Raw genomic sequence first — 22,650 nt, forward strand, 5'->3', positions numbered from 1 at the left:
AAGCCATCTCATGTCAGCATAGGGCCAGTATAGGGCAATAAGCTAGTTAAGTGGCTGTGCAGGTTCTGAACGTAAGCAGCCTGGCTCCAGAGCCTGTGCTAGTCTGCCTCCCTAGATTTCTAAAATAATAGGTAGTTAAGAGAGTCCTTCCCTGATCATCAGTGAATATTTATAAAGCATCCACATCTTGCGAAAGAGCCTAGGGAACTATTACAAACTCCCCACTCTGATACACAGCACTGTTTTTCTTTACCTCTGGATCGCTGATCTTAAATGTTATTATAGTCAAAACAACAGGCAAAATTATACAGTAAGCAAAACTTGTCTTCAGAAGTCCCTCACCCTACTCTCTACTTGAACAATGTACCTGTGCCTTCATGTCCAAGGAATCCCACCTCATTATTCTTACCCAATAATAGTGTTACTTAGACTGAACTGCTGTCTCCCCAAATCTACCATACTCTAACCCCATTAAAAAGTACTTACACAGGACTTCCCTGGTGGTCCAGTGGTTAAGAATCTGCCTTCCAATGCAGGGGACGCAGGTTTGATCCCTGGTTGGGGAGCTAAAATCCCACATTTCGGGGCAACTAAGCCCCTGCGCCGCAACTACTGAGCCGGTGCACTCTGGAAACTGCGTGCCACAACTAGAGAGAAGCCCGTGCGCCGCAACTAAGACCCGACGCAGCCAAATTAAATTAACTAAAATTTTTTTTAATTTTGGAAAAAAAAAAGTACTTAAACAGACTTTGTAATTTTCACAGGGGCCTGAGCCTTCTTTGTAAGAAGCTATGTAATCTGATAAACTACTACTGCTAATAGTGGCATCGGGCAGCCAAAAAACAAGTTACTTTAATGGTGGACATTTCAAAAGGATAGCTTTTAATTACACAGATTAGTGTCCCTCAAATATCACTCATAAAAATCATCCATACCAATTCTGCGCATCAGTTTTACTCTTTAAAAAAAAAGCATGAATTTTAAAAATTGTAACAAGTCACCTTAAAATACTGTATCTACTGTACTATATGTCCTTATAGTTCCAGTTTAGTCTGGAATTTCCTAGTGAGAAAATGGCAACTGAATGAACAATAAAGAATTATTTGCTTTACTCCAAGTAAAACATAGGATGTCAGTCAAAACACATGAAATGAAAAAAACTGAGGCCATCTTATTACAAACTGTATTTTCATCAAATCATAAAGTCAAGATAGACTGAGAAAGATCGTAAAGGTCAAGACCTGTCACAAGGGGCAACTGCAAATAAACTATACAAGGCATTATAATGTGACAGTCAAAAGGACAGGTTCTGATGTCAAAGGTCAGGTTAAACCTCAAATTCAAATCCTTTTGATAAGCTCCACCACCTGCTGCTTAGCCTCCCTGTGACTCAGGTTTAGCTCAAATCCTGGCTCTGCGGCCTACTACTTAATCTCTCAGTGCTTGAGGTTTAAAAAAGGACAAGAAAATAGTCTGATCTGGGGGGGGGTCACTGTCAAGTATATATGTCAAGTACCTGATACATAGTTAGCAGTCAACACGTATAAGCTATTATTATTATTATGACCAACCACTCCTACTAGGACACCTTCAGGAACTATCAATCTCCCTCTGAATCTATCATGTTTTTAACAACCCTGAATCAAACAGTTTCTCCTTTTTATCTGAAAAGAGTCTTGAAGCTCAAAAAACATTTCCTCTTTTTTTTTCAGGCCTTTGTGAATATGGAAGGTGGTGGGTAACTAGCTTACGTTTGAAGATTCAAGACTCTTTTTTAGTCTTTTTATAGTACAATTCCCTCCCAAATGTTACACAAAGGACAGCCTGCTCCATGGATTTAAACACTGCAAAGAGTTCACAAAGTATAATGAAATTTTGAGATTCATAAAAGGGCAAACAGCTACTGGAGCAAAAAGCTTAGATAGGTTGATGCAAAAGTCTATTAGCCTGCTCACAAAATATTGAATTCTAACGTAAAGCACAGCGGATAGAGATTCCTCATGGTTTACAGTCACTCAGACCACTAAAAACATATAAAGGATATTTTTGGTAACTTTTTCCTTAATAGTAGGAAAATGCTCTGTTTTTTCCACAACAATGAATACACAGATTGCATGATAGGCAAGGGCAATTTCTTCAAAAGCAAATTCTGTAGAGAACAAAGCCTAAAGGCTCAGATTTTTCAGTAACACATATCCCTTAAAGCTTTACATATTTGAGGTATCTACCATTCCTTGCGGTTTATAACATGAAGAAGTAACACAATTAAGCCTCATTTATATCAGAAAGCATTATGCCTGACTGAAAGAAAACTAAGCATCTAGAATTTTGATACTGATAAATTTAAAGGTTAACACCATAGATCAATGCAAAGGTCAAGTAGATTTAGAGTTCGTGATAAATTCACGAAAATATTTTTAAAGATCTAAAGACAAAAAAATGTTTTTAAATAATTCGATGTTTGATTTCTCCTATGTGTTAATATTGAAATATGCACTTTCATATACATTATGTAATCTCATTCCCCCAACAACCTTGTGGGATAAGGATTATCCTCCTCCTTTTACAAATGAGAAAACTAAGGCCCAGTGATTTGCCTAAGGACACCTGCTTGTATAAAATGCAACCAGAAATCCAATTCAAATTTTCTAACCCCCAGATCAATGCTCTTGCTTTCACTGTACCATTGTCTCTTCCAAAACTCAACTACTCTAAATTTTAGCTCTTATAAAGTGTGCCAATCTTTTTATCTGGGAGAGGTAACAGTTATGAGGGAAGAAGAAAAATTCTTCAGAATGTTACCAAAAAAGACTCACTGTGTTTAATCTGACATGACTACCCAGTCCAATTTAAATGCTTTGGTTCATGCTGTCTACCCCTCTTAGAACACCTGCTTATCATCAGATATACAGCTTTCAGAAGACTTAAATGAAGAATCACCTCCTCCAAGAAAGTTCCCCAGATTAAATGACCTGCTTCCCTCCTGCCAAGCCAACATCATTTCTTTGTCACCTCACTGCTTGTATCTAATTTGAACTACATTATCACATACTCCTCTTTGTTCTCCAGTTGTACATCTGGAACTACATTTTTTTATTCGATGACTATTAAGCATTTGGAAAGTCAATGGTCCTTGCTATCATGGAGAGCTTACATTGTTTCCAATTTTAATAAAAGTAAGAATAACATAGGGTAGAAGAATTTGATGTTTCAGAACAAGAACTCCTTTCCTACAAGGTCTCTGAAGAAAGCTCTCCTTGCAAACTTGATAACATTTTTCAGGGAGGAAAAATCCCTTCTATCATGTGTTCTGGATGAGACCTTCAACTTCATGCCTTTGAGAGGATATATGAGAGGGTGGGGACCAAGGTGGAAGGAAGATCTAAAATCTTTCAGGGATTTCCTGAAAGAAAATATTGACATGAAATCTTCACACATTAGTCCAGATATCTCTTCCTGTGTCCTAACCACAAGGAAACTATACTTCAATCTCCTTGCACGCAGGCACCTTCATTAATGAAGTATGTACAGGCTTTTTAATTCAAGTTGTATTTATGTATTATTTGTAGGTCATATTCATAAGAATAAGATAGCACCTATGTCTTCTACTTTTAAATCCCCCAATGCTCCAAAATCATCCCTATAAATGTGTTCAGCTTTCGATAACATAGATATTAAAATATAAAACTTCAAGTATTATTAGGATAAGGATTTTCCAAAATAATATTAGAAAACTACATCTAAGTATCAATTCTTTATTTTGTCATTCATGCTTCAATTCAAGTAACATGCTCTTGAAGGATTATTTGTAAACCAAGTTTAAATGTACTAAGAGCTCTCACTAGTTAAATTATGCAATTAGTCCTTTAAAAAGAAAGACCTTTTTATAATGCAAATTTTGTTAATTTTACCACTTTTTTCTTAAATCAAAACTAAAACATAATTTCATTATAAACAGTATATGTACTTACTCCAAAGTATATTTTAAGGCTTTTCAATTCAAAAGAAACCTAAAAACTAGGTATTGCCAAATTTATAGGTGCCATAAATGTTTTGTAAGAAACATATTTGATTGTCTCTAAAATGTAATAATATTCTAACTGAAATAATTGTAGCAGCACCTTTTCATAGATCACAGCTACAACAAATATTATGATTCAATGAAAGAGAAATAAACCATGACCATTTTTAATTAAACAGGCACTTCTAAGCACCTGTGTACAATGTATTGTAGCTCAAATGGTTCAGATGGAATTTGACCACAACAACTTAAGCTCCATAATTAAAGACCTAAAAGGTAGTTCTTATGTTTCATCTATTCCCTTTCCCATTACTTTAAACAGGCATATGGTAGTCATTCTATACATAATTACTATCAATAAAGGGGTAACAAATATTTGAAATTCTCTGTACTTTTAATAGAGGACAAATTGCATGCCTTTACTCTTCCTTCCCCAACCTGTTTCATAAAACTAGCATGATCTTAATTTCACTGCAAAACAGGTTCTATCTAGCAAGCACAGAAATTGATCCTAGTCTCTCAGCATGATCAAGTTTAGATGACACTTGATGGGACGGAAGGAGGAAACCTAACAAGCATTCCACCCATGTTCCTCCACAATCCTTGGAATCCTAAGGGAGGGACTAAAAAAAACCAAAAAACACCTTTTAAATGACTATTTGAAAAGACCTAAAGTGGCACTAATTTGAGGTTAACTTTCAGGGGAAGTTAATTAAAAACGAATAACCCTACCATACACAGTGCATTCTAATACTACTTAGAAGTCATTTACGTCTTCCAGCATCAGAAAGGCAAAAACTTCATTAAATTATTTAAAGTAAACATGCATATATCATCAGTTGGGTAAATTTCCCCATCTGTTTAAGTAGGAGCCCAAGTTACCTATTATTTCAGGCAGCATTTAGATAAAATGAAATTAAGTATGTTCCCCAACCGCACATGTCTCTCATAAAGAAGGGTGTTAAATGACTTTTGTGAATGGAAAATCTGCATATACTGTTGCTTCGCCTCGGCCGGTCTTGAGCGGATGCCTCAATGAACCAAACGCACGCTCTTTGTGAAGCTCCTTGGAACCTGATTCCATTCTTGAGAAGGCACTCAAAAACATTACATTTAAAAGTACAGCAAAGGCTTCGCCTTCCTCCTACGCTACAAGAAGGCCACAGGAACTGAGGTTTAGAGGAACACCAACCACCATGGCCCTCGGCTCTGCAAGGGCGGGTGAGGTCTGCGATGCGCGGCACAGCCTCCTCTGGGGCTGTCACAGGAAAACGGGAGCCTCGCCTTAACGGCACCAAGTGACAAAGCGCCAGCTCTCCAGGGCGCCGGGGCTTCCGGCGAGACCCTGCCGTCCGCCCAGTCAAACTTCGGGAGGAGGCACACACTCAGGGCCAACAAAAATCTCGTACCGGCCCCTGCCCCTGCCGCGGCTTTGGAAGGTTTGCAGACGCACTTACCGTGGGCCCCAAAACACTCCATCCCCGCCAGCCTTTGGAATTTCCCACTCCAAAAGGGGACAAAGGAGCCAAAGAAAAACTCCCCGGCGCGGGGGCCCGGAGTGCCCGCCCGCCCCAGCTCAGAACGTGGGAGTCAAGGGGTGCAGTCGCCCGTAGGGGTGCGAACCCGCCGCCCCCCAACTCGGGGACCGGCTCGACACTCACCGGTGTGGAGCCCCCGGAGAGGCGGGGCGCAGGCGGCCGGTTCCTCTGGGGCCCGGCACGCGTCCAATCGAACCCCAACTTCTCTCGGCCGCTGTCGCCGGCGGCAGCTGGGGCGCGAGCTCAGACCAAGAGCGCTGCCTGGCCGCCACGGAGGCACTGCCCGTTCGGCCCGCTAGGAGGGCGGGAACTCCGGCCCTGCGGTCTACCAGCCAGGGCGGGCCCCCACTTCCCCTCCGTCTGCGGGCTACCGGCGGCGGCTACCGCCCCGGCGAAAGCAAACGCTGCAGCCGCTCGGGCTGCCGCTACCACCACCGCCCGGCCGGGAACGCGTCGCGGCCTAATGCTGTCATCGGCCGAGCCGCCACCTCTTTGGGCATCCAGAGCCTCCGAGATCCTTCACATTCGAGGCCCCGCCCCCAGTCCCGCCCCCTACTAGCGGGCTCCGGTCGCACCCCCTTCCCGTCACGTGACGACGCGCGGAGGCGGCCTTGGAGAACCCTCCTCTGCCTGGCTGGAGACAGCCGGGCTGGAGCAACTGTCAACACCTGGTTCAGGCAGAGTGTGAACGCCGCCGAACCGCCTCTGCACCCCTTGGGGCGGTCTCGGGAGGCGAACCTACCTCGCCTGTTGAGGCGAGGTCTTCGGGACCGGTCGTGCAGGGCCCTGCCTCATCTAAGGAGGCTGCACCGGAGAGCTCCCGGGTAGGGCGCAGGGGCCCCCGCCTCCCCAGCCTGGGGCTTGACTAGAGTTTTAGTCAAACAAAGAAAAGCAGAAGGCATCGTGGTGTCTGGCTTGGAAAGCAGTAACTACTTGTTCCTATTTCTAGTAGCACGTTAATTGTGACATTTAGTGTACTGGTTTCTTCATGAGAGCTTTTTATTTTTGAGGAGAGGATGGTGCATTTCCTTCACGCTGGGATGCAAATAGCCTAGAAATTTTAATTTGGTTCCTGGTCCTGTTCAGGATCCTTTGTGCCAGTTTTACAGTCATTAAGTTTTACTATGTGTTAGGTTGGTGGCAGTTTAAACTGCTACACAGGAATTTGACAGTTCGTTCCATTTTAAAAAATAAAGCCTAATTCTTGATTTTTTTTTTCAGGTACCTTAACTTTGGACATAACTTTTTGCCTTCCTTTTTAACGGTAGTCCAAGGAACGCTCCCCCCAACCCTGTTATTGAGAGGAAGAGTAAAATGGGAGTGACTAAAAGACAGTAACAATACAAAAATAAGGTAGGTAGAAAAGCAGAAAGATCATAATCAAATTCTGCTAACAATGAAGGCACATGAAAAAGCTTTATATAATAACCAAACTCAGTTTGTAACTCATTTTTCCTTCTAACCCAGAACTAAGTTTTTTTCTTAAGTGATTGTCATCTCCTCATTACATTTTCTTAAGACGGCAGGAAGTATTCTGATCAACTGGATACTTTGAGATGAATTAAGCAATAGAGTTCGGCCTATATAATCCTATGAACTAAGCTATTTCATAGAAACTCTAAGAAATCATGGACTTTAAGTCTTACCATTATTTCATGTTACCCAAGAAAGAAAAGAAATACTGCCAATTAAACTATGCCATGCCACCGATTTTTTAAAGACACATCTTGAACTCAGAGATGTTAAAATATGAAAAACAATGAGTCTTAGAATCTATGAGATATTGTAATGAACTGGTGTTCCAGTGAGGAAAAGATTCTATAGGCTCTGTTCTGAAGTTTGAGAGATTGTACTTGTAGTTCAAATACATATGAAGGAGGTTTAGTATTCTGTGAATGACACAATTTCAGCAAAGCTAGTAATTTTGGAGTTTGTCAGCAGATTGAAGCCTGCCTTCTATTTTCTAGGACAGGGGTTTTCAAACTGGCTCAAAAGTCAATTTTTTTTTTTAGTGAAATAGGCTAGACTGGAATCAAAAATGGAAGATCAGAGTGCACATATAATAAGGAGAAGAATTCTTTGTGAAACTTCTGTTTCAGTTATGGGGGAGGGTGCGTATGTCCTGTGTTGTGATTTAAACTGTATTTCTTATTGTGAGTTGTGATCAAATAGATTTCAAAAAGAATGTTCCTAGAGCATAGATAACATGCAAAATATACCATCTGGGCTCCGTTTGTCTGGTGCTTTTCCTTTACTTTGGGAACTAAGACTAAAGATTAGAAGTAGATGAATTGCCTTGCCTAATCCTCTAATGCCTCAACCCCACTTTCTTATACTGTCTGACGAAAACAAATGGTCATTTATTGAAATGGAAAGCACTGTACTGGAATCAAGGAGGCCTAGATTATAGACGTAACTAACTAGATATGTGGCTAGATAAATTACTCTCTGTATTTCAAGTTCTAATAAAAGTAGGAAGTTGACTACATGCTCTTTAAGGAATGATGCTCAATCTTTATTTCCAGGGGATAATGTTCACATTTGAAACAAGTAGCCATGGTGTACACAGGATTATGCAAATTCTTTTCAAACTAGCTATAACTCCTTTCAGACACACACACCCACACCCACACCCACACACACAAAATCAGAATGCAAGTAAGTGAAAGTGAAGATATTATAGGAAGACAAGTGTAAGTATATTGCAGAATCAGACTTGGGTGCCCTCGCTGGCACATAGTAAAGCCACTCATTAACACCAAGTTGTGGTGAAGGAAAGTACAGAGTTTACTGCAAGATGCCCAATATGGGACCAAGCAAAGAGAAGGAGGAGCTCATGCTGAAAAGACCCAAGTATATCTTTCACAATGGCTTTCAGGGAAGGGTTTTTAAAGGCAAGGTGAGGGAGAGGGTCTCAGGGTGCCTGATCAGCTTGTGGACATCCTTCTGACTGGTTGGTGGTGAGGTAACAGGGTGGTTATTTTGGGAGTCAACACATCATCCTTTTGCTTCCAACCAGTCTGGGGTCTGTGTGCTTGTGGTCAGCAGTTAACTTCTTCCGCCTGGTACACGCTTTAGTTTCTGCAAAACAACTCAAGGATATGGCTCAGGATATTATCTATAGCCCTTGAGGAGGAACTAAAGGCCTTGACTTTGTTTTATGGCTAAACAATTATTATTTTGTTGTGCTTGACTGTTTTCCTTTGTTTCTGCATTTTCTCACTTCTCAGATTAAATTTGCTCTTTGGAACTTGGGGAAGGCCTAGGAGGCAAAAGCTTTTCTATAAACAAGAGTGGGGGAGGGGACTCGGGGATCTGTCCCTGGGAAGGCCCCACAGGGCTCTGCTGGGTTTCAAGTATATCTTTAATAATATTCTGTATTTTAACTGTCGCTAGTAATAGTTACTTGTCATGAATAACTAATGATTTTAACATACCTCACAATTGATTGCAGCAAAATGGCATATCAATACACTACAGTTGAAAAATATATGCTTTTCAGATCCTTTCAAATCTGGTATTCTATGATTCCAGGAAATAATCATTCAGTCTAGCATTTTCAATGTAATCACAACATAAGCAGAAATTGTAATATGTGATCTTGCACTGTAACTGAAAAATATTCAATAACTTCCATTTGTTATGTGAAGAGAGGCCCTGCAAGTTTGCTACTCTTAAATGATTTTAAGAATAGCATATTAAACTAAAACTTTTTATTATAACTATCCAATTTAAACTCCACTGAAAATTCATCTCTTTACCTGGTGTTTAATTAATTATACATTTCTAAGATTGAAAAGTTCTTTTTTCCAAATCAGTTTAAGCACTGACAGGCATGATAATCTTTCCCACAGAAAACTCTGACCTAGAATGTAAGAAATTTGGCTTAAGGGTTTTTTGTTTTTTTTCCTTTAGCCTTCCGTTTAGACACTTACATTGCCAAAGATTGCTGATGAGGATTTTAGGTTAAAATCCTCATTTGTTCTAAGAAGACTGGATTGAGAGCAACCTAAAACATAAATAAGGTATTTAACATAATTTTGAAGACTATGGTAGATTGTTTTATTATTCTTGGTCATAATGACTTGCTCTAGCCAATTGTTTGTGAGCAGACGTGACACATGCTAACATCTTTAAGTTTTAGTGCAACATTCAGGGCAATCTGTTAGTCTTGTGCTGCCTACCATGAGAAAAGCATGTTCCAAATAGGGTCTCAGAATAAGAAAATATGTGGAGCAGACCTGAAACTGACCTTTACCCTGGAGCAGTACTGCAGCAACTGACCTGCAGCTACTAACACGAAACAAGAGTAAAACATAAATATTTATTGTTTTAAGTCACAGAGATTTTTGAAATTGTTATATAGTATAACCTGGCAGATCACCTAAAGTGAATATGAGCCAGCAGATTAGTGGTTCAAAGGCTAAATGCACTATAGAACAGTATTCAAACTTCTATTTAATAAAACAAAATAATACACATCTACAAAACAGTCAACCACATATTTGATAAACATTCAACTAAAATTTATATTAAAAAGAAACTCTTTATAAAATCTACAGATTTGCTTGCAAAATATTTGCATATTGATTTTAAGCATTTTTGTTTACTATTATTTATCTTAACCAAATATCCCTCCAGGAAAATTTGGATAATAAACTTTAAAGAAGAATATAGGCTTTGTTTCTGGCAATATCATGGAATAGGTACCTCAGTCAGTGATCACACTGAAAACAAATAAATACCTGGAAAAATATTTTTTAACCTTATTAAATATATTGATTAACTGGCAATAAAGTAAGAAATTATTAGGTCAAGAAAATTAAATGAAGACAGAAACCTAGAGAGTTGAGCAGATCCTAAAGCCAGCCTTTACCCCATGGGCATTTGCCAAACCCAGTTAACATGACGTTTTCGTGGTCTTATAAGAGACAAAACCCATAACCTGCCCTACACAGAGTGGGGCGTGGGGGGAGAAAGCTTTGGTTCCAAGGATTATTCATTCAGAATAAAGATGTTAGAAATAGACTTGCCCCTTGCTAGCATACACACCCATCCCCAAGTCTACAAAGAAAATTTACTATCTTAAATGTTAGCACCTATGATCAAGGGAAAAGCAAAATCATATCTCAGAATTTGGACTCAATCCAGCTCTCACACAAAAACGTAACTTGAATTCATACTATCTGGGTGATCCCAAACCACCTTAAGCTGATAAGTTAATTAAGAATAATTTTGAATTATTGTGCTCTCAGGCAGCTGGCAGAAGCAAATGCCAATCCTCTCTGAAGGAATGCACCTTCATCTTAAGCCTTAAAGAATGGTTATAAATAAAATTCTGAGGAAAATTAGCAGCTCACATTTTAAAGAATAACAAGCACAGAAGAAAAACACCATTAGTGAGAAACAGTAGAAATATAAGACAGCAGAAACAGATTAAAAAGGGCTACAGATACTGAAATTACCAGCCACAGACTATAAAAAATATAAAATAAGAATAAAGGAATAAAAAACAAGCTTGAAAATATATACAGAAAACAAGAATGACTAAAGATACTTGAAAAAATTGAACTTAATGAATTTAAAAAAATAAATTATTAAAATTTAAAATTCAGTGGGCAAGTTTAATAGTCTATTTGACACAGCAGAAATACTATCTAGTGAACTGGGAGATAAAGATGAAAAAATTATCCCAAATGCAACAGAAAAAGAAAAATAAATGAAAAATATAAAAGAGGCTCTAAGTGACATGGAAGACATTGTGAGAAGATCTAAAATAATTCTAATTATAGCTCCAGAAGAATAGGAAAGAGAAAATGGGCCAGAGGCAATATTTGACAAAATAGTGGATGAGAACTTTACAGAACTTATGAAAGACTCCAATCCACAGACTTAGGAAGTCTCTCAAATCCCAAGCAAGTTAAAGAATAATAAATCCACACTTAGATACATTATAGTGAAAGTCTAGGAAAATAAAAACAAAAGAGAAAACCTTAAAAGTAGTAGAGGAAAAAACTACAGATTATCCTCAAAAGTGATGTGACTTTTCATCAGTAACAATAGAAACCAAAAGACAATGAAATAATATATTCAATGGGCTGAAAGAAAATGACTGTCAGCCTAGAATTCAATACCCAGTGAAAAGATATTTCAAGAAAGAGGCAAAAATAAAGGCATTTTCAGGAAAGAGCAGAGTTCCCTGCTAATAGATTCTCACTAACAAAGTCTAAAGAAATTTTCTTTCTTCAGACAAAAATAAAATGATCCTAAATGGGAGGTTTGAGGGTTGAGACTAAAGGAAAAGCATTGAAAGTGGCAAATATTTACATAAATCTAAAAACTATTGACTATGCAAAACAATAAGAATTGTTAAAATTATTTATATATATATATATATATGTTTTTTGTTTGTTTTTTTGTTTGTTTTTTGCGTTACGCGGGCCTCTCACTGTTGTGGCCTCTCCTGTTGCGGGCCACAGGCTCTGGACGCACAGGCTTAGCGGCCATGGCTCACAGGCCCAGCCGCTCCACGGCATGTGGGATCTTCCTGGACTGGGGCACGAACCCGTGTCCCCTGCATCGGCAGGCGGACTATCAACCACTGCGCCACCAGGGAAGCCCTATATATATATTTTTTTTTTTTTAAATAAATTTATTTATTTATTTATTTTTGGCTGCATTGGGTCTTCGTTGTGGTGCGCAGGCTTCTCATTGCAGTGGCTTCTCTTGTTGCAGAGCATGGGCTCTAGGCACGTGGGCTTCAGTAGTTGTGGCTCGTGGGCTTTAAAGCACAGGCTCAGTAGTTGTGGTACACGGGCTTAGTTGTTCCGCGGCATGTGGGATCTTCCCGGACCAGGGCTCGAACCCATGTCCCCTGCATTGGCAGGCAGATTCTTAACCACTGCACCACCGGGGAAGTCCTATTTCTATATTTTTAAAAGAAAAAAAATAATCTTTCAGATGCCTAACAGCAGAATAAGTCTAACCAGATTCTCACTTACACCTACTATTAAATAGACCTCATCAGACCAAGTATGTCACCCATTTGTATTATTATCTCCATCTAATATATGCCCTTAAAAGCAAAAACACTAAACATTTCCGTTTTTTTCTCTGTTCTCATCCATATAGGCAAAACTGTGTTAATATTTTGTTGGTATTCTCTTTTTAAATAACTGTACTGGTGTAGCATTTTAAGTGTTTTTCTTCATAATGACATTCTTAGTTCAAATTTGCATAATGTACCAATGAAGATATTTCATTAATAATCAGACTAAGGCATTAACGTATATTTAGGAGATCATGATTTAGAATAATAAAAAACAGAATTATATACTTTTTTCACATAACTATGAAGAATTAATGATTCCCACCATAGAACTTTCCCACATGAAAGTTCATCATAATGAATTATGTAATTATGTATTCACAGGTTAAGGACAATTAAGTCTTAGTGAAAAGCTCTGCCTACTCTTTCCACCCACATTGCCTATTCAAAGTTAGGTGCATGCTGACTTTTAACATCATCTCTGGAAATAGTTATAAATTTATGCTCAGGTGTAAGGATTGACTCCTGAGTTTTAATTAAGCTCAGAGGGCACCCTAAACACATAAATTTTTAAAAGAAGCCATTTCTTTCTGATGGCTACCTAGACTATGCTTTCCAGGTTGTAAATGTGTTTTTCATTTCAATTTTAGGAGAGTGTATAAAAGGCTGTTATCACAATTATGTAAACATGGGAAACATAGAACACATAATCCCTTAAATTTCTAAAATTGTGGTAACTGTAATGCAAAGAAATGATAACTTTATTTAACCAAAGCTTTACTATCTTTCTTTCCCTCAACCTCATGATAATATTCAAAATATACTTACTTCTATAATACTTTCTTGATAAAACTATTATTTCACTGCAGAATGTTCAAATGACTTATTTCTTTGTATCTTTTAACGTATAAAAGATTATATATTACTAGTATAGATTATTCCAGTTAACTTTGTTCAGCCTGTATTTATATATCTATAAACTTTCTGAGAGGTCACAAGTAATTCAATTTGTTTGAACCAAATTGTACCTAATTCTTCAATTTAATAAGTTATCAGTTTTACTGGGACTGAGGCCCATCCTATTTACAAAGAAAAAAAATTGTTAAGAATCTATAGGTTACTCCACCTCTTTACTGAAATGGATGCGAAGCGGGCAAGAGGCCCCACCCTATAAACTAACAGTGTTTCAAAACTGTCCTTTCTGCTGGTCTCTGCTGGCAGTGAAGGTGTCATACTCCAACATTATCAGGTAGCAGCCATCTACCTACCCCTCCCAACAAGGACAGGTCCTACTTATCTAGATGCCTGCTACCAGATATCCTAGGTATTGGGTGTCTCTTCTACCCCCCTAGAACATTGGTACCCAGAGGTGACAATGGGGAGAAAAAAGGCACCTACTCTGTGTTCCAATAACATCCACCTAGTGCGTTCAGGTCAGGTTTATCCCTCTGTTCTGGGCCTTGCTGATATTCTTCCCTAGTTGTTTTCAGTCAATTCCTGTGCGAGCTTTACTTTTGCCTACTATTCTTACATGTACAGCTACGACCAGGCTCCCACTCCCCCAGTCCTTTCCTTTAACCACTAATCTCTGTAACCCCCTCCTGGAAATGGACTGGAGTTGGCACAGCTCCATTTAAGACTTTGTCTTTGAATGTCAACTCCTTTCCAGAGATGGCCAAAGACTTCACCTCGGTGGTCCCTCATTGTTGATTACTTCCCCCTAACTTCCTATTGCTGTCAGCCAATAGTCTTGGACCTGACATCATTTGCATTCTAACTCTCCCCACCTTCCTTATTACAAAAGTCGTACACTATATAAATACAAGAATCTAAACTAAGAACAGGGAAAATTCTAGAAGATAATGACCTTTATTGACAAATAAAGGCAAGAAATAAAAGACGGGCACTGTTATGGATTAAAATAGATTCATCAGACATATCAACCAAATGCAATGTATGGACCTTTTTTAGATTCTGATTCAAACAACTTTTATAAAAAAAATTAGTGGGATATCAGGGAAATTTTAATACTGACTGCGTGTTACATGATATTAAGGAATTATTGATTATAATAATGATATGTGATTATGTTTTTTAAAATGTCTCATTTCTTAGGGACACATACTCTCAACTATAACTGTGCCCCTGCTTAATAAAAAAAAAAAAAAAAGACCTTCAAAACATGTTACTTTCTTTTCTCTACCTATAGGTCAGGCTAATGGAAATGTACTCTACAATTATTACTTATTTTCTACACTTAACCAAATATAATAATCATTTCCTCCTTATCATGTCTATGATTATTTTGAGTAAAAGTATTCAAATCAAAAGCAACTCATGCTACCTATTATTTGCTCCAAACCTTTTTTAAACTACTGTGAAAAGCCTAACATCATATAACCTGTGGTAAATAAATCTGATTGAGCATGTTAACATGTTTAAATTTATATAAGGCATTTTGCAAATACAGATTACTCTACAGATGCTAAGAAGCAGATGTACTGATCTTGGCATTCACATGATTTAACTACAAATAGAATTTGAACGGATTCCAAATGCACAACTGTCAAATTCATAAAAAGTAGCAAAAAATGTCAAGTAAAAGTTTAGGCTTTGCCTTGAATAGCACTGACATCTGAAAAAAAAATCAAAAGTATTCTGTTAATGTTTTATTTCTTTAGTGCTAATATTTGATAAGAACTAAGTATTGATACTTTCATTTCATGCATAAATGTTCCCATTAGGTGAGTAGTTTTAATTTAGAAACTGTTATGAGTTAGTATTACTATTAGGTCCAGAAAAATCTCAAAAATCACTTCAATCAATATTACAAAGTTTATTAATACAAATTTGACTCACTGAAGTAGTGTAGTGTAGAGGGGTTGAGCTCCAACTCTATATAAAGTCAGACAGATCTCGGTTTTAATCCCAACCATATCATTTATTAGCTGTGTGACCTCACCAAGGCTCTTTTCCTCATCTCTAATGTGGAGTTTAAAAGAAAAATCTATTTTACCATATTGTTATAGGAATTATAGAATTCAAGAAATATAAACTGTTATGATTACTACCTTTTGGAAATACTGCATTCTACATAATATTTCTAACTGTATTTTCACTCTACTCAGTTGGAAGAAAATAATACACAGACTACACACACTACCAACTTTCTGTTGATACCAAACCTTTTCCATCAACTGTCCTAATTCTGAGAATTACAAAAAATACATAGACGAGCATAACCTCAGGCCATGCGAGCAGTTTTATTTAAGAATCTGGACGATCCCCAATTCAAATATCAGGATCTCACATATAATGTAAGAATGAAAGCCACTTTGTTAGCAACCAGGAGGTTGACTCAATTTCAGAGTTGTGTTTTCCATTCAAGTAAGACTTCCAACCAGACCTCTACTTACCATACATGGAGTCAACTCTCTAAGGCAGTCACCTCTTGCCAAGCTTATTTCTTAAGTACAGTGAATCATAGTAAAACAAAATTTATCGCTAAGCACAATGCATACATTTCCTTATTTTTCTGCCTTCCCAGTCACTTAGCAAACAAGAACATGATTTTTGATAGTTGTAAAAATGGCTTTTTGAACTCTTTCTTTAAAAGATGAAGACTTGATCAATTCAAGATAAACATTTTGGGCTAGAATACTTGTAGGTGATGTAGTATATTTTTCTACAGCATCTTTCATGCTATTTAACGACAATTATTGATGCTTAGACTGATAACTGAATTAATGATATGGCAGTCTTATCTCTACTTTATAAACTTGTGACTAGGAAGTAATTTGTATGACATTACTTTGATAGTATAGAGATGTCCACTTCCCCTTCAAACATGAAGCTCATCCTTTAACACCCATTAAAAACCCTTACATGAGCCAATAATTTCAATAAGAATTGCAAAATTAATTCTAATTTCATCATTCCTACTATATTCTAACATTCTTTAGTAAACTAGAGCTTTCCTTTATTACTTGGAACACTTTGGTTACCCTGAAATACAGTTCCTACAGGAAATGAAAAATAAATAATAATTCTTTACTTTTAATTATTATTCTCAAAGTAAAGGTATTTTGGAGCCTAATGAGGAAATCTGAATTTGAGTTTTAGATAAGATGAAAATGTATTGACTTGGAAAGGTAAAGGTAGAGATTGTTAATTTTAAAAAGGTAACTAAGTTACAAAACTGCACATCAAGTATGATACCACTTTGTTTAAAAAATGCGTATTTATATATATGTATGCATATATAGGGGTAAATAAAGGTATACAATAAACTGTTAACAGTGGTAAACTCTATACAGGGAATATGGTTGTTTTTATTTTCCTATTTTGCTTATTTATAGTTCCAACTTTCTATGTTGCATATAATGCTTTTATAATAACAAAAGCTTATTTTTTTAAAAAAAATCGCTATTTCCTACTTAGCCCACATATCAACACGAGTCTGTACATTCCAGCTTGGGAGGTTGCCAGGGCACCAGCCTAGCTGGTAACTTCTTCAAAGCCTCTCTTTGCCTGCTGATTTCCTTGGCCCATGCATCTTACCTATGGCTCGGGAGGGCTACATTAGCAGCAGATCCACACAGCCTTTTCACTTTAGCAGTCATGGCTAATTCACAACTTCTTTGTCTCTTGTTTGTCTTTGGACAGAAATTCTCTTCTTTAGTTTTTATGTTATCATATTCTCTTAGTTTTCATCCTGTCTTTCTGACTCTTTCTGAGTCTCCTTTGCAACTTTGTCTTTCTCTGCTCTGTTTATCTTTCTTTAATTGCTCCCAAATTCCTTAGTGAGCCCTCTTCTTTTTTCATTGGAGAAAGGCTTAATATTGATGTTAGCTTGATTTAGGGGTTGAAGAAGAAGGGAAGATCAATAATAACGTTCAGGTTCTGGCTTCAGAAATGGAGAAGATTGGAGAGAGGAGCTGAATAGACATTTTTAAAAAGAAGACATACTGATAGCCAGCATGTACATGAAAAGATGCTCAACATCAGTAATCGTCAGGGAACTACAAGTCAAAACCATAATAAGATATCACCTCACACCTGTTAGAATGGCTATTATCAAAAAAACAAGAAATAACAAGTGTTGGCATGGATGTGGAGAAAAGGGAACCTTTGTGCACCTTTAGTGGGGATGTAAATTGATGCAGCTACTATGGAAAACAGTATGGAGGGTCCTCAAAAAATTAAAAATAGAGCTACCATGTTATCCAGCAGTTTCACTTCTGGGTATTTATCTGAAAGAAATGAAAAACAAACTCAAGTGATATCTGCACTTACTTGTTTATTGCAGCATTATTTACAATAGCCAAGACATGGAAGCAACCTAAGTGCCCACTGATAGATGAATAGATCAAGAAAATGTAATATATATGTATTATTCAGCCATAAAAAAGAAGGAAATTCTGACATTTGCAGCAACATGGATAGATCTTGAGGACATTATGCTAAGTGAAATAAGTCAGGTGGAGAAAGATAAATACCATATGATCTCACATGTAGAATCTAAGAAACAAAAACAGGGACTTCCCTGGTGGCATAGTGGTTAAGAATCCACCTGCCAATGCAGGGGACACGGATTTGAGCCCTGGTCTGGGAAGATCCCACATGCCGTGGAGCAACTAAGCCCGTGCGCCACAACTACTGAAGCCTGCATGCCACAACTACTGAAGCCCACACACCGAGAGCCCATTCCCTGCAACAAGAGAAGCCCCCTCTTGCCGCAACTAGAGAAAGCCCACACACAGCAACGAAGACCCAATGAAGCCAAAAATAAATAAAAATTTAAAAAATTAAATTAAATTAAATTAAAAACAACAAACAAAAAAACCCCAAACTCATAAATAGAGCAGATTGGTAGTTGCCAGATGCAGGGGGTGGGGATGGGCAAAATGTGTGGTAGTGGTCAAAAGGTACAAACTTCTAGTTATAAAATAAATAAGTCCTGGGGATGTAATGTACAGCATGGTGAGTGTAGTTAACCATACTTTATTGTATATTTGGAAGTTGCTAAGAGAGTAGATCTTAAAAGTTCTCATCACAAGAAAAAAATTGAAACTGTGTGTGGTGATGGATGTTATTGTGGTTATTTTGCAATATATCCAAATGTCGAATCATTATGTTGTACACCTGAAACTAATATAATGTTATATGTAAATTATATCTCCATTAAAAAAAAACACCTCTTAGTTTCATTGATCTTTTCTATTGTCTTTTTAGTCTCTATATCATTTATTTCGACTCTGATCTTTGTTATTTCCTTCCTTCTACTAATCTTGGGCTTAGTTTGTTTTTCTTTTTCCAGTTCCTTGAGGTGTAAAGTTAGGTTATTTATTTGAGATCTTTCAGGACTTCCCTGGCAATCTAGTGGTTAAGACTCCGTGCTTCCAATGCAAGGGGTGCAGTTTCGATCCCTGGTCAGGGAACTAAGATTCCACATGCAGTGCAACCAAAAATTATATATATATGAGATCTTTCTTTTTCTTAATGTAGACATTTGTTGCTATGAACTTCCCTCTTAGAACTGCTTTTCCTACATTCCATAAGTTTCAGTATGTTCTATTTCTACTTCCATTTTTCTCAAGATATATTTTAATTTCTCTTTTGATTTCTTCTTTGACCCATTGGTTGTTCAGTAGCATGTTGTTTAATCCCCATATACTTGTGAAATTTCCAGTTTTCTACCTGTAATTGATTTCTAGTTTCATACCATTGTGATTAGAAAAGATGTTTGTTATGATTTCAGTCTTCTTAAATTTATTATTTGTGGTCTGGCATGTAATCTGTCCTGGAGAATGTTCCAGGTGTGCTTTAGGCGAATGGCATTCTGTTGCCTTTGGGTGGAATGTTCTATATATGTCTATTAGCTCAATCTAATATAACATGTCATGTAAGGCCAGTGGCTCTTTATTGATTTTCTGTCTGGATCATCTATTCATTGATGAAAGTAGGTTGTTAAAGTCCACTACTTTTATTGTATTGCTTTCTATTTCTCCCTTTAGATTTGTTAATATTTGTTTTATATGTTTAGGTGCTCCCTTACCTGGCTCTTAAAATAGTAACATGCTTCTTTTAGACCTTTAGTGAAGAGTAACTTCCATTTTTATTTCTGCCACCTTCTATAAGTAAAAAGAGTGTTTTATTTAATTGGTGATTTGGGGAGATGAAAATAAGATCCACTCCCTTTCTTGCCATATTTTTCAAATCTACCTACCCACAACAGATTATGTTCTGATCTGTTCCTCATTCTGTGTAATAAACTAAACTCACATGAATCAGGGCCCAGGCTTACCTTCTAGAGCAGGCGTGAGGCCTAATTCTCCTTCTTCCTACTGTTGACCTCACTGAGTGTAAAACAGTGATTCTGCCTTAGTTTATCTGTCCTGCAAACCTAAATTTTCTTTTGGTATGTCATCTCCCATTTGGACTTGGGAAGGAGTATTGAAAATCCTTGTTGTGGCTGTATGTTGAAGTCATATTGTCCAAGCAGCTTTATCAGTAAGAAGGTGTTTTGTTTTGCTTTGTTTTGTTTTCTCTGTCTGGATCCCTGTGAATTGGTTCTGAATTCAGAAGAGAGTTAAGACATGTAAACAGCTATCACTGCCTAATTCCCATTATTGATAGGACAACTCTATCAAAAAATGGTTGTTTAATAAGAACTATGGTCTCATAAAAGAAATGTAAGATGAAATTTTAGCAGCCTGACAATAAGGGAATAAAAGATCCCAGAAAAGAATGATAGCATTTATTAGAGGTTCACTGAAATAGGAACTTGTTCTTTATTCATGAATGCCTATTGTGTATTAGGCATTGTTCTAAGTAAAAGTTTAAAGAGTTGGAATACTTTAAATAAAAGTTCCCAGGTACTCGGATTTGTTCGAGTTTTGAATTGTTACAATGATCAACAAAAGAGCAGTGTTTTATATTCAAAGCCAATATGATTCTTCATTCAATATAATAATGATAACATTTGAGTGCTAATTACTTATCAATCAAGCAATTCCCATACAATATCTGATTGAATCATCAAAACACGTCTGTGAGACAGAATAGAATAGTCTAGGTTACAATGCAGTTGAAACAAAAAAGTCAGTGGTTTAACTGAATGCAGTTTTAGTTCTTCTTCCAAAAAGTTGGCTCTGGCTGCAGACAACTGTCCTCCACATGGTGACACAAGAACCCACGCTCTTTCAACCTTGTGGTGTCACCATCTTAACATGAGTCTTCTTCTGTGGTTACCCCAGTCAGGGAAGAAAGACGGGGGAATTTCATATGGGCCTTTCATGCCCTCATTCTGAAATTGATACATTTTCAGTTCCACAATATTTCATTGGCCAGATTGAGTTATATGGCCCCATCCAGTTGCAGGGTTGCTGAGAAATAGTCAATCCACTGAGTACCCAGCAGGGAAAGAGAACTGAATGTTGATTAACACTAGCAATGTATACCATTAATAGCTATTATTCCTATTCCCTTTGTATAGATGAGGAAATGGAGACTCAGCAAAGTTAACTAATTCATCCAAAATTACACAGAAAGTAAGCAGAGGCAGCATTATGTGAACCTGGATAATCTGACTCCAGAGCTTGTGCCTAACATCTATCCTATATGATCTCCCAACATCACACTGGAAGCCTGGCAGAACCTAGCCATCGCTAGGGATATTTAATTTGATTCACTGAAATTCAGTTTCAAATCAGCATACATTTACTGAATGCTCTCTTTGTGTCAGGCATTGCTGTTCCATCTGGGGAACGGTTTGGATTATTTGACCGTATAGATCTATTCCTATAGATATAAACAAATAGGACGACTGTGATGCTTAATATTATATGTCAGCTTGGCTGGGCCACCGTGCCCAGATATTTAGTCAAACTTAATTCTGGATGTTTCTGTGAAGGTGTTTTTGGATGAGATTAACATTTAAATTGGTGGACTTTGAGGAAAGCAGATTGCCCTCCATAATGTGGGTGAGCCTCATCCAATCAGTTGAGGGCCTTAATAGAACAAAGACTGACCTTCTCCAAGTGAGAAGGACTTCTGACAGCAGACTGTTTTTGGACTTGAACTGCAACTCTTCTCTGAGTCTTTACAATTGCATGAACCAATTTCTTAAAATATCTCTCTCTCTCTGTCTCTCTCTGTCTCTGTCTCTTTCTCTCTCTCTCTGTCTCTGTCTCTCTCTCTCTCTGTCTCTCTGTCTCTCTCTCTCTCTCGCTCTCTCTCTCTCTATATATATATATAAAACAAGATCCTGTGCAAACTTTATATATTTTGATTTTAGAATGTCAGGTGTTGTCCTGATTACTGTAGCCCTATAGTATAGTCTGAAGGCAGGGAGCCTGATTCCTCCAGCTCCATTTCGTTTTTTGTTTTTTTTTTTCAAGATTGCTTTGGCTATTTGAGGTCTTTTGTGTTTCCATACAAATTGTAAAATTTTTTGTTCTAGTTCTGTGAAAAATGCCATTGGTAATTTGATAGGGATTGCATTGAATCTGTAGATTGCTATGGGTAATATAGTCATTTTCACAATATTGATTCTTCCAACCCAGGAACATGGTATATCTCACCATCTGTTTGTGTCATCTTTGGTGTCTTTCATCAGTATCTTAAAGTTTTCTGCATACAGGTCTTTTGCCTCCTTAGGTAGGTTTATTCCTAGGTATTTTATTCTTTTTGTTGCAATGGTAAATGGGATTGTTTCCTTAATTTTTTTTCTGATCTTTCGTTGTTAGTGTATAGGAATGCAAGAGACTTCTGTGTATTAATTTTGTATCCTGTGACTTTACTAAGTTCTTCTCTAGTAGCTTTCTGGTGGCATCTTTAGGATTTTCTATGTATAGTGTCATGTCATCTGCAAACAGTGACAGCTTTACTTCTTCTTTTCCAATTTGGATTCCTTTTATTTCTTTTTCTTCTCTGATTGCCATAACTAGGACTTCCAAAACTATGTTGAATAATAGTGGTGATAGTGGGCACCCTTGTCTTGTTCCTGATTTTAGAGGAAATGCTTTCAGTTTTTTACTATT

At 37.4% G+C, this 22,650-nt stretch overlaps 1 protein-coding gene and 1 long non-coding RNA gene across 6 annotated transcripts in view; one reads left to right on the forward strand and one right to left on the reverse strand.

The window, feature by feature from the left end:
* The window catches only part of OSBPL8 (oxysterol binding protein like 8), a 191,162-nt gene extending 185,115 nt beyond the window's left edge, over positions 1 to 6,047 (reverse strand). For both annotated transcript variants that reach the window (XM_027107075.1, XM_027107074.1), the window contains exon 1: positions 5,683 to 6,047. The gene's annotated coding sequence lies outside the window, so the exon portion shown is untranslated. The remainder of the gene's footprint in view (positions 1 to 5,682) is intronic.
* A 78-nt stretch (positions 6,048 to 6,125) lies between these two features.
* LOC113620773 (uncharacterized) overlaps positions 6,126 to 22,650 on the forward strand; it is a 71,062-nt gene continuing 54,537 nt past the window's right edge. The window contains exons 1-3 of one of the 4 annotated variants that reach the window (XR_003432905.1): positions 6,126 to 6,383; positions 6,781 to 6,912; positions 9,475 to 9,584. This is a non-coding gene — a long non-coding RNA (uncharacterized LOC113620773). The remainder of the gene's footprint in view (positions 6,384 to 6,780; positions 6,913 to 9,474; positions 9,585 to 22,650) is intronic. The other 3 variants (XR_003432907.1, XR_003432906.1, XR_003432904.1) reach the window with 3 other exon arrangements.

Source organism: Aethalodelphis obliquidens, unplaced genomic scaffold (assembly GCF_003676395.1).
Source record: "Aethalodelphis obliquidens isolate GAN/ISIS:26980383/991018 unplaced genomic scaffold, ASM367639v1 scaffold8, whole genome shotgun sequence".
NCBI classification, from domain to species: Eukaryota; Metazoa; Chordata; class Mammalia; order Artiodactyla; family Delphinidae; genus Aethalodelphis; species Aethalodelphis obliquidens.